At 46.4% G+C, this 15,863-nt stretch overlaps 1 long non-coding RNA gene across 1 annotated transcript in view; it reads left to right on the top strand.

The window, feature by feature from the left end:
* The first annotated feature begins 7,418 nt into the window (after nt 1-7,418).
* LOC148222710 (uncharacterized) overlaps nt 7,419-15,863 on the top strand; it is a 151,548-nt gene continuing 143,103 nt past the window's right edge. Inside the window, exon 1 of the long non-coding RNA XR_015805796.1 lies at nt 7,419-7,600. This is a non-coding gene — a long non-coding RNA (uncharacterized LOC148222710). The remainder of the gene's footprint in view (nt 7,601-15,863) is intronic.

Genomic DNA, 15,863 nt, shown 5'->3' with positions numbered 1-15,863 from the left:
TAAATGCAAAAAAAAACCCAAGTAAGGTATAAAATTTAAATCACAACATTCTTCCAGAACTCCATAAACACAAGTTCCTGCAGGGCTCTGTGTGTGTTACAAAGGATGCCTCATTACATCTCCCAGTTTGAGGCAGGTATTTGTTGGGCTGTTTTTGATGCTGGTGTTTGGGCATTCATTTGAATCCAGGCTGCAGCTCTGGAAGCCCCACCCTGAGTGTCCCTGTGGCTTCTGCAGAAGGAGCTGTGGCTCCAGCACCACTGCGCGTTGGCTGAGAAAAATCTGCATTTTCACTTCTTGTACCACGTCTGTTTTTACTTATTTTTGGCTTCTGGGTTGAAAACCCTCCACAAACTCTCAGCCCCACCAATTTTTTCCTTGTCTGCCTCTCGTCTTTCACATCCATTCTTTCCAATCTGCATTTGGGAGGGATAGGAGGGGCAGCCCAAGGCTGGGTCTCTTCTCTTCTCTTCTCTTCTCTTCTCTTCTCTTCTCTTCTCTTCTCTTCTCTTCTCTTCTCTTCTCTTCTCTTCTCTTCTCTTCTCTTCTCTTCTCTTCTCTTCTCTTCTCTTCTCTTCTCTTCTCTTCTCTTCTCTTCTCTTCTCTTCTCTTCTCTTCTCTTCTCTTCTCTTCCCCTTCCCACCACAAAGAGGAGCCCCATGGATAAATCTGCTCCACCACATCCATGGCAATGTGTCCCATTTTTATCAGAGCCCAGCTGGTGTTTCCTTGGGAGGGTTGGAGACATCTGTGGCTCTTCTTCACCTGGTCCTGGGCACTGCCAAGATGAATTTCATCAGTTAATGGCCAAAAGATGGGCACTGGTTTTTGGGCTTCTCCATTAAGGGCTGGAATGTGTCCAGGGAAGGGAACAGAGCTGGAAAGGGGCTGGAGAATTCCTGAGGAACTGGGAAAGGGGCTCAGCCTGGAGAAAATGGGGATCAGGGGGGACCTTGTGGCTCTGCACAACTCCCTGACAGGAGGGGACAGCCAGGGGGGATTTGGGATCTTATCCCAGGGAACAGGGACAGGAGGAGAGGGAACAGCCTCAGGCTGGGTCAGGGGAGGTTTAGATTGGATATTAAGGAAAATTTGTTCCCTTAAAAAGATGATCAGGCCCTGGCACAGCTGCCAGGACAGTGGTGGAGTTGCCATCCCTGTATGTGCCCCAAGGTCTGGATGTGGCACCTGGGGATGAGGTTCTGTGGCACTGCTGGGTTAATGCTTGCACTTGATGACCTGGGAGATGTTTTCCAACCTTAACAATTCCAGCACGGGGGCAGCTGGATTGCTGGGCTGGCCTGTGACCCCGAGCCAGTAACCAGCTCTGCACTTCCCTTTGGTTTTCCCTATTTCAGGGCAGGGCACATTCACCTATGGCACCTTTGCCTCTAATTAATGCACTCTGCCTCTGCTTTATTGAGCTGGATCAGCTGATGAACAGGCACTGCTGGGTTATCAGGGAAGATGAACCACTCCAAAAGCCAGGCATGGAGGATTTCCAGCGTGGTTTGCAAGTTTAAAACTCCCTCAGAAAACTCTGTGCTCTCCTGAGCCATCCCAGCAGTGAACACAGCCCAGACACGCTATCAGCTATTTACCTTGCATGTTTTACCAGGTTTTAAAGCTAAAAGCAGTGGATTTAAGGAAAAAATAGCCTTTAGAAGTGCTAGGAATTAAGAATTTATAGTGAATTAGTTAAAAGCAAAGGATCTTCCCCTTGCTTTGCATTTTTGTGGCTCTTTAGACCAACAGCATCTCAAACAAGCCGTGTATAAAATGCTTCAGAAAGAAGGTGCTGATGTTTAATTCCTCCTCGTGCTGATGTGAATTATCCTTCAGAACTAAAGGTGGTGAAGTAGCCACCTGTGAATTAGAAGCAGAGGGGAATGCAAAGCTGTTTTCAGCGTGTCTATTTCTCCAGGCCAGATTGCTGTTGTGTCTGACACTCTCCTCAGGTTTTTTTTTTTTGTGTCTCTTGGGCAGGTTGTGTTTTTCCCACAACACAGATGGGACCTGAGGTACCATGAGGTTAAATGACTTCCCTGATGTGACATGAGCAGTCTGGAGCAAAACCAAGAGCTGAACTGAGCTAATCTCCCCCTCAGTTTAGTGCCTCAATCCTAAAATCGTGCTGTAAAATATGAGCCAGGAAAATTGGAAGCAGTGTTAAATGCTTTTTTTGGTTGTTGTTGTTGTTGTTGTTGTTGAAATGATTCGATTTTTAGGAGCTAGAAGGAGAAATTGGCCAGAGCAATGTGTGAATGTGTGTTTGCATCCTTCTCAGAGTTCCTGAGATCCTGGGTGCATAAAATCCCACGCTGGCACACTCAGTCAGATAATGGAAAGTACAAGCAGGTAATTAAGTTCCAACTTATCCCATTAGTAAGTGCATATCCAGGATCAGATCTATATTCCTGCCTGCCCAAGGCTCAAAGGTTGCCCTGCAGGAACATCTGCCTGCATCACACACTAAATAAAGCTGCTGCCACAGCTTTTGCCAACATTTAACTTCCCACTCTCTGTTTGAACCACAATTCTACAGGGCAGCAAAAATATTGTACATTAATGCCATGGAAATCCATGCCAAATTATGATCTCTATTATATATGTAAATACATGCATTTAAGTGACCCTTTAGAGCAATAGCACTTAAAAGAGATCATGTTTAAAATGCTCCCAAATGGAGACATTAATATTTCTATCCTCCTTGTGCTGCTGATTTCCCCTTCAGCACTGATGCTAATGAAGAATTAACCCTTGAAGAGTGAATAGGATGGAAGCAGAAAACCTCTTTTCACTGCTCGTATTTTTGCTGTTTTAAAGTTAAAATTCAGGCCAAAAATCGAAGTCACAGATCTGTCATTTTTTATGCTGAAGGAAGGAGCTGTAGCCAGAAGTAAAAATTCTTGAAGTTCACAGTTCATTGGAACAGACTCAATCAATTATGTTATTTTAATGGGTGAGCCAAGAGGATATTTAAAGTGTCATTTTAAGAACTTCTATTGTATATTTTACAGCAGCTACTTATTTAATCCAAGCCATTCTTTCCCCTTGCTCCACCTTCCCTTGAATCCAGCCCAGCTGCTGCCCCCAGTCAGGAATTTCCTCCCATGGCTGATTCCAGGTTCCCATTCCCACAGGAGCATTCTTTCCCCATTCCTTCCCCATTCCCCATTCTCCCAAAGCTGCCACGGTGCTTCCAGGGGCTGAGCCTTGGCTGGTGATCCTTGAAGGCTCAGGGAATTGGGGGATATTGAGCCTGGAGAAGAGGAGGTTGTGTGGAAACCTCAGAGCAGCATTGGAAGGGGTCTCCAGGGAAGACTGTGGTGATAAAACAAGGATAAAACAAGGATAAAAGAAGGATAAAACAAGGAGAGATGGTTTCAAAATGAAAGAAAATGAGTTCAGATGGGATTTTGGGAAGAAAGAGGCCCTGGCACAGGGTGCCCAGAGCAGCTGTGGCTGTCCCTGGGTCCCTGGCAGTGCCCAAGGACAGGGCTGGGAGCACCTGGGACAGTGGAAGATGTCCCCTCTGCTATTTTAAGTTATCTGGTCTCATTTCATTGTTTTTTTTATTAAAACGAAGATTTTGTTTTTGTTTTTGTTTTTTTCAGAAGGCAGGCTTGGCATAATGGCAAGACAATTGTTCTCTTGGGGGTTTATGAAACTATTGTAAAGCCATACTGAGTTCAAAACTGCTGCTCCCATAGATCATGCAGTTCAAATTTGAAAACTTAGCTTTAACTACAAAAACAAAATGAAGAGGCAAGAAGAAAAGCCTGAGACACTGAAAAAGGGACTTGATCTTCCAGTGATCTCCTCTGACCTGGGCCAAGCTAAGATGATTTAGAATCCAAATTTTCATATCTTTTCTGAAAAGCTCAGATTTTGGTTTGGTAAAGTTGTGCCATGGTGCTTTCAAAGATATTAATCACCTCTTTCAATGAGAAAGAAAAGACTTGCATTTTGAAAAAAAAAATAAATTATTTATTTGTTTGCCATGTAGAAAGTGTTACCTGCCCTTGCTCTAGGCTGGCATTTTAATTTAATTTATTTGTGTCTCTCTTTGTCTTTGGACCTTGTAAAATGGGGTTCTTACCCCAGTTAAACTTTTATTGCTGTAACACTGAGCAAGTAGTACCTGCTTGGAATGAAAGATACTTTGGAATGAGGCAGAATCTAACTGATAATTGAGACTTACTATGGAGCTTCCAATAACATGAAAATTAAGAGTAAAAAGCATCTCTGTATTGGCTCAAAGTCATTTTTGATTGTACCTTTTGTCAGGTCACAGCATAAAACATAGCAATGGTAATGAGTAATTTTCATTAATGATGCAAATCCATGTGTGGTTTCCCAAAATGTTATTAATTCCAGGGAGAAGTTTATGTAACTGTGAGCTAACATGCCATGTTTCTTCCTGTGACATTTGGAAAAAACCAGGAATTGAATCCCAATAACAGCTGTCTCCTGGAAAACAAACAGATGCTTGGCATCAACTGAGGCTCCAGCCCCATATATTATGGGTAATAAATATCCCCATTTGTGCACAACTGGCTGGCTCCTGCAATTAGCACTCAGGTGGATAATTGCATTGTCCTCCTTGGGATTGCCACAGAGCTACCAGCTGAAAATCCAGCTGCTAACAGTCTTTTGAAGGAGAGAAACACAAACCTTCAGCCTTACTCTCACTTCTGCACTTGTGGCCAGCTTTCCAGGAGGGGTTTAACATCCAGAATGGTAAAAGCTTTTTATTTACTCATTTAACCCAGGGCACCAGGGGAAGCTGAGCAGTTCTTCTGACACTGAACCCAAATCCACAATTGCTGGAAAATCTTTTCAAGCTTCCCAAGGTGCTGCCTGAGGATTTAGCTTTTCTTACTGAGGAGCTGAACCCAGTGCTAGGTTAAGCCTGGGCACTGAAAAGCTGTGAGAAATTAATTATTGCTCATAGATTGGATATTAGGGAAAAATTCTTCACTGGAATGGGTATAAAACATTGGAAGTGGCTTCCAGAGCAGGGACAGGGATGGAATCACCAAAATGTGTGGACATGGTTTGGTGGTGGATTCAGTGATCTTGGAAGGCTTTCCCACCTTTAATGACTCCATGATTCTGTGGGACAGGGCTGCTTTAGGTGTGCATGCTGACCCCTCTGCCATATTGTGTGGGATCCAACAGGAAACAGAAATCATTTGATCACAATATTGCATCGAGCTCGCAGGAAAAAAAGGGAAATATTCTGCCCTTCCTTCCATCTGTCCAGCCCTGCTTTTTACAGAATATTCCTGAAGTGTTCCCCAAAGAAATTCAGTGTTCAGTTGCACTGTATTTGAAGCTGGAAGGGAATGAGATAGAGGAAGGTGTCTTGAAACCAGTCCCAGGCCAGTCTAGAGGCAAAACAATTTAAGTTTTGGGCACCATGGTGTGAAAGAGTCTTCCCTGGGAGCCCCCCACCCCACCTGGGCACTGGAAGGAAGATGCCAGGGGGAGTGGTGAGGTCTGCAGCTGGCACAGCTGGAGCTGGGAAAGGGCTTTGAACCGGCCTTGAGCAACTGAAAAAATATCAGGAGAGCTCCCATGGAAGAATTCCTGCCCAAGATCCCATCCAGCCCTGCCCTCTGGCACTGGGAGCCATTCCCTGTGTCCTGTCCCTCCATCCCTTGTCCCCAGTCCCTCTCCAGCTCTCCAGGAGCCCCTTCAGGCCCTAGAAAGGGCTCTGAGCTCTCCCTGGAGCTTTCTCTACTTCAGGATGAATAACTCAAATATTCCCAGCCTGTTTTCAGCCCCCTGATCATCTTCAGAGCCTCCCCTGGCCTCGGTCCAGCAGCTCCTTCTCCTTCTGATCTTTGGGGTTCCAGAGCTGAGCACAGGTGACCTCTCTGTCCTTGGTCAGAATCCACTGAGTGCTGTGTGAAGAGTGGTGGTTTCAGAATCTCTGGTGATTAGTGTGTGACTCTGAAACTTCATATTAGGTGTTAGCAAGTTCTCTTCACAGGGTAGTGACAAAACAATTCCTTTCTAGCTGGAGAATCAAGGACAACCTGTACCCAAAAATCAGAAACAGCAGCGAGGGAAAGGGAGCAAGGCAGGGGCTGAGACTTCATAGCCTGGGGCTGTGCTTGGATCATTGACCCCAATGTGCAGATGAACCAAAACTTATAAAAGTATAAAACTCGTGACTGGGATCATCTTGGATTTGATTTGGGTGTAGCCTGGCCGGGCTCTTGCACTCCCAAAGTGAATCCTTTCAATAAATACCTGATTTTATTCCTTTGGCTCTGTCTGGTCTCTGTTCCAGCTCAGCCTTTCCAGGCAACAGTTCAAGCTGAATTAGCAGAAAGGGTTTAAAACCCTTGGCCAGCCCAGCTGGGGTGAACTAAAACATCTTGGAGAGCCCTGGAACCATCAGGAGATGCTCGGCTGTTCAGCTGGGGAGGGAGGTGGTGACAGCAGCCCAGCACTGCTGGGACACAGAGTTCAGAAAAGAAGAAAAAGCAAGCACAAAAGGTCAGACAGATCATCCCTCCTTCCCTTTAAAACTCATCCCAGACTGAGTTTAATGTCCAGAACTTTTCTCTGACGGTGCCTGTGATGTGTCCATGTGCAGGGCTTGGTGTCCACGAGATCTTCTGTCATTAACTGCTGCTCACAGGGATTCAAAACCCCTTCCAGAGCCACAGCAGGAGCCTGAAAGGACAGAAACACCACATCAAAACTGCTTCTGGAACAGGCGAGATGAAAATCTGAGCAGCAGTCATTTAAATAATGACCAAGGTCATTATGTTTGGAAAAAAAGTCACAGAGCTAATGTGAAGTGCTCCGGGCAGATTGCACATCCCAAGGGTTTGGCTTGATGGAATCTCTCAGTGCAACAACTGTTTGTGCCCACGGGGTTTCTTCTGCTGGCACATTTTATGGATGATGGTATAAAATGGGCCCATGACATTATTTACACAGGCTGGAGCCCCTAGCAAACTACAAATGGGAAAAACATCAGGGATGGATTTGCTAATTTTTCGCTAGGAAGAAAATTGGAATTTCGATGGAAATGCACGATGTTTTGCTAGAGGAGCTGTGATGTAAAATAGATCTCGAAAGGATTTGGGGGAAATATTAAACTTGTGGTTGCTCCAAGCCCAGTCCAACCTGGCCTTGGACACTTTCCAGGGATGGGGCAGCTTTTGTGGGCAACCTCCCCACCCTCACAGGGAACAATTCCTTCCCAAAATCCCATCTAAACCTAATCTCTGTCACTGCGGGGCATTCCTCTTGTCCTGGACTGCATTCCCTTGGCCAAGATCCCTCCTTGGAGAAAAAGGAGACAATAAAAAAGGCGTTGTTAAACTCAGCTCCTGATGGATTGAAAAGGAAACATTGTCAGGAGAAAAGGGTGGGGAAGAGCAGGATGGGCTGGGGGAGGAAGGACAAACAGGAGGGGCTGGTCCAGAGCACAGAGGGGATTGAGAGAGGGGTGGGAGCCTTGAGGAGCTCCTTGAGGGGGCCATTCCCTCCTCAGGTGCTGTTCCTGACGGACAGAAGGACAAAATGAACATTGCAGGAGAAGCCAGGATGGGAAATGTGCCCAGGAATCCAGGTAGGCTGAGCTGGGGGTCAGTGGTGAGGGTCAGCCCCTCCTGGTTTGGGAGAGTTTTGCGGAGTTTGATGGTGTTCAGCACGGGATTAGTAAAGAAAATGATAAATGCTGAGGGTGGGAGGGGAGGGAGCAGCGGTGAAGGTCAGACCCTCCTGGTTTGGGGTTGCTGATGAGAGGAATGATGAATTTGTCTTTCCAAACGAGCTGTGGGTCTGCTGGTGGATGAAACCAGCACCGAGAGATAAAAGGAACAATGGGATGGATTCTACTGATGAATGGAAAAAAGAGATTTGCCTTTACAAACAAATTGTAGGTTTGCTGATAAATGAAATTGGATATGGAAGGATGAAAGAAGCAATGGGGGAAAAGCTGTGAATTCTATGAGAATTAAAAATGCAAAGGGAGGGTTGTACATTGGAGGGGAATCTCGGGTGTCAGGGGTTTGGGAAGTCTGGACCTCTCAGGCACCTCAGCCCATGGGGGAAGAGAGAGGGAAATGCAGATGGGAAATTGGGATAAAAAGGGAGGCTGCATCCTCCAAAAAACTGAGAGATCCCAGGGGAATGTCCCATGGCCTCTCCCTTTATCGGAATAAAGCAAAAAGGGCTCCTCTGGCTCCTTTTTGGACATAAACTCTGGTGTTTGTGGATTTATTTTCCTGACACTGAGGAATCTGATGGCGTTCAGGATTAGTACAAGAAAATGATAAATACCGAAGGTGGGAGAAGTGGGAGCCGCTCCCCTTGCAGCCGCTGCCTCTCGGGGTCTCTCCTGCAGAGCGGCGAATAAAAAGAACATTTACTGGTGTGAGAAGGACAAACGGGGTTTGGAAAGCGGCTCCGAGGAGGGCTGAGTAGGAAGGGAGATGGAAGTTTGGCTGGCCACGCACAAAAAGCCACCAAAACCCCCCCAAACTGCAGGGGCTGGCAGTGCCACGCTGTTCACAGTGTGGGAACTTAACACTGCTTTGAAAAACCCTAAAACCACCGAATAAATGAATCAGTGCGATATGAAAATGAGGCAGGGATCATTATTCACGTGGGTTATTCCTGAAGGAAATGCTGATTTCAGTGAGCTGCTTACTAAATAAACGAGCTGGGAAGAACAAGCTGGTGGTGATAGCGAGGTGACCAGCGGGAGGATAAAGTTATCATTAATGCTCTGCTTAATAATTTAAACTACACCGTGCATGAGGGTGTGAAGAGGTAGATTCTTCTCAGCCGGCTGGACTTGAGGCTTCTCCTTTCCCTAGAAACTCACAAAAATTGATATTTTGCCTTTTTCGCCGTGTTCGGTTGGGTGTTTATGTATTTGTTTTGTGGAGGGTTTTTTTTTTGTTTGTTTTTTTTTTTTTTTTTGGAGCAGGTTTTTGCGGTCGCATGAAAATAATGTCTGGAAGGCGGGTTGGGAAAGTGAATCCCTCAGGGGGAAAAGCCTGGATTTCTTTGGATTTCCTGAGTTCTTGGAGAAATCTGCAGAGTGTGACACGGTGCTGTGTCCATGTGGTGAGGTGGCAGATGCAGAGGACAACTTTTACTTTTGTGTTTCGTTTGCATCTCCTCCCTCTCAACTTCTGCGTGTTTCCTGTCGAAAGGGCTGGAAATCATGGAATGTCTCAAGCTGGGAGGGACCTTCTCAGAATTTCTCCTGTCCTTTCAAAAATCCTTTGAACTCCTCATTTCTCTCTTATTTGACTCTTTTCAAAAAGCAGCTTGTTCCACACCTTTGGGCGTCGCCTCCCAGACTGTTCGACTCGCAGAAAATGACCTGCTTAGACTTTGTTTTTCAGCAATTCCATGGGGATTTCCAGCTTTTCAGAGGTCTTGGGCTTTGTGCTGTTGAGAGCGGTTTAAGCCGCGCTTTAGCAGCTCTTTCATTGACTGGGACTCAGGTGCTAAATGCTCCTGACCCATCACCTCGGCTTTTGCACAGAACGGAGCAGAAAAGCAGGGAAGAAATCCCCGGCACTTGGAGCGGGTTTAGCAGCCTAATGCGGATGTGCAGAGTATTTCTGATGTTCCCCCAAATCCTCTTAAGTTCCGCAGAGATGTCCTTTTGCAATTCTGATTGGAACAACAGCAAAGCACGGGAAATAGGATGAAAGGACACCTTAGAATAAAAGTGTGTATTTTAGAGGCTGGGAGGGTCTGGAGGTTACCTTTAATCTTAACAACTGCTGTTAAAATGTTGTCACAGGGGCTGGATTTTGCTGTTCTTTATTTTTCTTCTTTATGTCTCCTGTGTGGAGGCAGCCTAATGAATAAGCTGACGACTTCTCCTCTGACAACTGGCTCCATAAATCTGCTGGGCTTCTCCAGCTCCTTTCCCGGCCTTAGAATTTTTTCTCCTTTTCTCCAGCAAGGAACAACCTACGAATTTGAGTACAACGTTGGAAGAGAAGCTGGAGGCAATCTCGCTGATTTATGGCTGTCCCAGCACATGCGAGTGTTGGTATTTCTCTCCTGAGCTGTCGAGATTTGTCCTTTATGCTGCTGGAGCCGCAGGTGTCCATTTATTCATGAAACCTTTGCGGGCAGCTCGGTAGATGTGCATGCCAAAGCAGCCGGCTGGGTTTTAGAGGAGCAGCAGAGTTTTAGCCCATCTTGTTTAGTCCTTTGGTGCTAAAATAATTTGGAGTGTTGAGCTGCGGGGTTTTCAGGAAGGTTGTGGCTGGGAGGTGGCGATGAAGCTCATCGTGTTCTCATCTGCTGGCAGGCGGAATTATTTACTCCATTTTAACGATGCTTTAACGATGGTAATTGGGAGGTGATTATAACTCATAGGTGTCTTTAGGATGCTGAGGATTTTCTTCTTGTAGTTCTGGGCTTCTCTCCCTCTCCCGAGGGCTTTTAAAAGTGAGGAGGGAATTACAAAGCGCTCTTGAGAAACTTACTGAGTGCTTTACAGTGGAACAGTTGAAATATTCAATAGTCAACAGTTGAAATAATAGGAATATTTTTGTTTATTGTGAATGGAAGAATGGTTTGGCCTTTCCATATGTCAGCTCTGGAACTTGCTTCCTACTGCGGAATGTAATTATGGGATGCTTTGATCTCCCGTTGTCTCAAGGTTATGTTTAGGACACATTAAGCAGCCATCAGTGTCTCATAACAAGCCATCAATGCCCAGATTGCACCAGTGGTCACTGAAATGCGCTGGCTGATGACTGTGAAATAATTCAAGTGCAAGTACCATTTACTTCGGAATGACTGTGACAATCAGCTGGGAATTCAACCTCGGGAGCTCGGAGTGTCCCGGTGCAGTTGTGGACAGGGCAGAGCTGTGTTGGGCAGGGCAGGTTTGAGGATAGTGGGAGCTCTTCAGAAGGAGCCGAGGGGATTTATGTACCCCTGGTATGGAAAATCCCGCTGGGAAAAGCCAGTGTCCATAGAGGAGACAGAGAATCTGGCAGCTTTATTCAATAAAGGGAGAGAGAGCCCACTGGGTTTTGTCTCTCAGGTTTTGGAGGGCGCAGCCTCCTTTTATCCCAAACTCCAGCCACGTGTCCTTCCTCCTTTCCCCACTCTGAGCCACCAGGGAGCTGCAGCTTCCCGAGCCATATCTCCCCTGAACCTGGCATTTCACCCCAAAGTTCAGACCTGCAGACCCTTGTGTGTGTCAGGACTCGGTGTCTGGGCTCTGTCAGGATCCTGCTGCTTGAAATTACCCCCAAAGTTCAGAAACTCCCCCTTGCCTGTGTCAGGAGCCAAAGTGTCTGGGCTCTGTCAGGATCCTGCTGCCCAAAGCCAGTGCAGACATCAAAACCCATCCAAAGCCTTTAACACCCATCCCCTCAGCCATGGAATTGTTGGTGAAGACATCAGCTCACATCTGCCATCTCAGTTTAAAACTTTGCATTTTGTTGTTTTGTTGTTGCCAAATCCAGGCATTCCTTGGGTGCCTCCAGGGATGGGGACTCGAAGCCTCTCTGGGCACTCTGTTCCAATGTTTAATAATCCTTTCCATGGGGAAATTCCTGCTGCTCTCCACCCTGAGCCTCCCCTGGCCCACCCTGAGGCTGTTCCCTCTCCTCCTGTCCCTGTCCCCTGGGGTAAGATCCCAAATCCCCCCGGCTGTCCCCTCCTGTCAGGGAGTTGTGCAGAGCCACAAGGTCCCCCCTGATCCCCCTTTTCTCCAGGCTGAGCCCCTTTCCCAGTTCCTCAGGAATTCTCCAGCCCATTCCCAGCTCCCTCAGGAATTCTCCAGCCCATTCCCAGCTCCCTCAGCCTCTCCTGATGTTCCAGCCCATTCCCTGGACACCCTCCTGTCCCTCAATGTCCATCTTGCAGTGATGTGCCCAGAACTGGACACAGCACTGGAGGTGCCTCACCAGTGCCCGGTAACTCTCAAAAAACAAAGCCCTAAAATATTTTTTTCAGTTGTTTTACTGGTTCGTTTGAACAGCAAAGTCCTGGTTTTTTGTTCCTCCTGTCCCTACCAGCCCTGTGACCCTTGCTCAGGCCAACATCCCTCTGCTCAAACAACATCCCACTGATTCTCAGCATTGCAGTACCCAAAAAACTCTTCCCTGCTGTCACAGGCTGTGCCAGCAGCAATAAAAAGCTTGTGATCCAGAGTTAGGGAAGGAATATTTCAGCTTGTGAGCAGCCATCGAGTGTCTAAGTAGCATTTGGCATATTTACACCAACAGGCAATTTCCTTCATGGCTCAAGCAGGAGAGTCTTTGTCCAAGAGCCTTTGGGGAAAACATTTTTTCAGCCAGTCCATTATCCCATTGCTTCCTTTGGACAGGAGGAAAATGTGCTTTGTATTTTTCCTCCCTGCTATTCAAAGCCTATTATGAAAAATGGTTTTAAATCAATATTGAGGAGAAAGAAATGCACTTTGTGCAAAGGCTTAATTTCTGGATGGTGAGGAGAGGGGTTTGGAAACAGGGAAAGAGCAAAAAGATTGGGAGGGCTGGAGTTCCTCCTCCAGACTTCTGTGCTGCCTTATTTTGGGGAAAATCACCCCCCAGATGCTTCTGAAAATTGGATTGCAGGTCTTTTTCTGCTTATCCACGGCTCCACAAAGTGGAACAGAGGAATGGGAAAGCTGTGAGCACCTGCAGTGGGCTCAGCAGTCAGTGCTGACAGCAGAGTGTTCCTGATGCCTGGAAAGCTCTCCCGAGTTCAGCTGAGCTCCATCCTGGAGCACTGGCTTGAAATAGAGTCAAGTTTGGGAAATAGGATGAAAGAGCACTTGAAAAATAAGGAGTATCTGTCTCAGCACACTTTTTTTTTTTTTGCTCCTTCAGAAATCACTTTAAGTGCAGTTTGCTTTTTTTTTTTTTTCCCCCCTCTTCATTGTTCCAGTGACTAAGTTTTGAGTGGTTTTACTCCTCAAAATGAAACCAGTGAGTGGTCAGGGGGCAGCTGTGGTTCAGAGATGTTACAGATGAATTTTTTTGTTGGTTCTGGTGCTACTGTGGCAACATAAAACACTTGAGAAGTGAGAGATAAAGGCTGAGAGGCAGACAGCTGTCTTCAGTGTTCTCTCTTCCCTGGTAACATAACTTCTAAAACCCAAATATTCAATTCTATCAAGAGATTCTTTTACACAGATAATTTGTTTACGTCCATGCAACTTGCCACATTATCCTCTGAGAAAAAAATGCAAATATTCTGTTGTGTGTGTGTGTATTAAAGAATATTTAGACAGGTAGAAAACGTCCTTGAGGACTGTGAGTGTTTGTGGGTTTTGCTGTTTTCTCCTCACTGTAAAGTGCTGTCTTTACTGGAAGAGGAAATTTTTAATCTGCTTTTGAGACCCTAATTAATAACAGAAGTGAGAGGAGATGTTGGAATAACAGGACAACACGGTAATAAAGGGTTACCAGGCTTTATTCTCTTATTCTTATTTTTATACTTACTGTTATTCCTATTCTTATTCAACAATCCATAGTTGTTATGGATTTCTTCAGCTCAGAGAAGCTGCCACAATGCTGTCCCTTAAAGCAGAAGAATTCTGCAATTTTAGAACATTTTAACTCACCTTCAATATACAGAAATACTGGAATTTTGTCTTTTCTTCGGCTTCTTGATATCCAGCAGTCAGTGCTGTATTTGTGAGCTCTTAAAGTTCTCACTCAGGGTTGCAAAGGAAGTGTTTTTATTTCAAAATGCTGAAGTGTGGGTGCCACAGCTGCATTCTGGGCTGCTGTTCCTGCAGCTGGGGAGAATTCGAACCAGCAGTGTTCCCTGGGGGCCTGGGATGCAGTGGGAAGAGCATTCATTCCCAGCAGGCCAGGGAGGGATCCTGCCCCCCTGCCCAACCCCTTCAGGCACATCTGGAGTGATCCTGCCCCTCTGCTCAGCACATCTGGAGTGATGCTGCCTCCGTGCCCAGCCCTGGGAGGCACATCTGGAATGCTGTGTCCAGCTCTGGGCTCCTCAGGACAGGAGGGACAGGAGGGACAGGAGCTCCTGGAGCTGAGGGAGGGCTGGAGCATCTCCCAGGGGAGGCTGAGGGAGCTGGGGCTGCTCAGCCTGGAGAGGAAATAAAAGAGAGGGAACCTCAGCCCTGGGTGTCCCTGAGTGTCCCTGGGTGTCCCCAGGTGTCCCTGTGTCTGTCCCTGGGTGTCCCTGAGTGCAGGGAGGGTCAGAGCAGGGTCCAGGCTCTGCTCCAGGGTCCCAGCAGTGGCCCCAGAGGAAAGGTGGGGACAGATCCTGGGAATTCCCCCTGCACTGGAGGCAGATCTTGCTGGGAGCACGGGCACAGATCCCAGAGAGGAGTGGAGTCTCCTCCCTGGGGATATTCCAGAGCCCGTCCTGTGCTCTGGGGTGACCCTGCTGGATCAGATGTCCCTCTGTGAACCTCTCCAGCCTTATCCACTCTGGGATCCTCTGATTTTTGTTTGCCAAGTGCAGGCAAATCCTTGTTGAAGGGATCTGGCAAAGCTGGACCCCAGCTCAGGGATTGATTCCAGGGAGTGTGGCAGAGTCTGGCTGCCCCTGCTGTCCTCAATTCCGTGCTGGGAATGTCCCTGCACACAAACCACGCTGGGAACTTGAAACAGGAGTGCCCAGACAGCTTTGCTGCCTTGGGGAGAAGATAACTCAGTGGTGAAAATATCTTTACAATGCCTTTGTTTTCTTCGGTATGTCACGACCTGCTCTCTGTTGGGGTCCGTCCTCGTTAAATACAGGTCTCCCAGATGTGGCATGAAATATTCAGACTGAAGGGGCACCAGAGTCACCAGAAACAACAGAAAATTCACATTTTCTCTCCATCACGGTCAAGTAGGAAGGGAAACAGAAATCAGTGTATCAGCAGGGCACAGATTTTTGTGGCAGGCAGCTCCCACTCTGCCCAGGGACAGAGGGCAGGGGAAGGAGCAGCTGTCCGGGACACAGTTCCCCTTTTTCTGTTATTTATTTGTTTTATTCTGAACGAGTGCTAAAAATTCTGTAAGGGGAGAAATACGGCAAAGTTAGAACTCCCTCTAGAGTCTGCTCTTGTTTTCTCCAGCTCTGCCAAGAGGTTTCCCCTCAGTGGAGCTGCAGTTCTGGATTGTGCAGCAGTGCAGGAACTTCTCCCCAGCAGCTCTGATGTGTGAGAAGCCACAACCTGCAACCCACAAATCCTGCAGTGATTTTTAGTTATTTTTATATTTAAAATTCCTTTCTGTTTTCCCTGAAAAGAGTTAAATAGAGATGATTAAATTGTTGGAAGCGTAATTCATCTTCTTGAAATATCTGAACTTGTTTAGTGTCCTGTGTAGAGAAGAGGGGAAGATATTTCCATGCTTTTCCCATATGAGTTACAGCTTTTTTTCTTTACTTTACAGATGGAAATGTGTAATTTTTGAGTTGTCTGATTGAAAGCAGCAGGGCCACTTTTCCAAGTGGTGATGTGGTGTCATGACTATTATTTAAAAAGTTTTGAATCAGCTTAAATCATAAAGAAATAGTCCTGTGAACCTCTAAATACTCAGTACCAATGATTTTTAATTTTTTTTTTTTTTTCTTTTAGTATCTCCTTTTGCTCCTTCATTATAAGGCCAAGTTGCTTTCTGGCAGCCTCTACTGACTTGGGAGGGAAAGGTCATGAAGTTAAACCAGAAAAATGGTGGATTATTGGTGCAAAGCCAGAAATAGATTTTTCCAAGCCTGGCCTTGCCCTTGTGAACTTGGTTTACACAAGAAAAATTCATTGCTTGCTGGAAAAATACCAGGTAGACAAAAGCAAATCCTGATGCCTAAAATTTTCCAGCTTAGTGAAGTGCAACTTAGTCCCTCATCCAGTAGAAATTCAAACCCTG

This window comes from Sturnus vulgaris, chromosome 10, assembly GCF_052056855.1.
Source record: "Sturnus vulgaris isolate bStuVul1 chromosome 10, bStuVul1.hap1, whole genome shotgun sequence".
In the NCBI taxonomy this organism is placed as follows: Eukaryota; Metazoa; Chordata; class Aves; order Passeriformes; family Sturnidae; genus Sturnus; species Sturnus vulgaris.
Note: the sequence above shows the minus strand (reverse complement) of the source record. Positions and strands in the feature narration are given on the sequence as shown.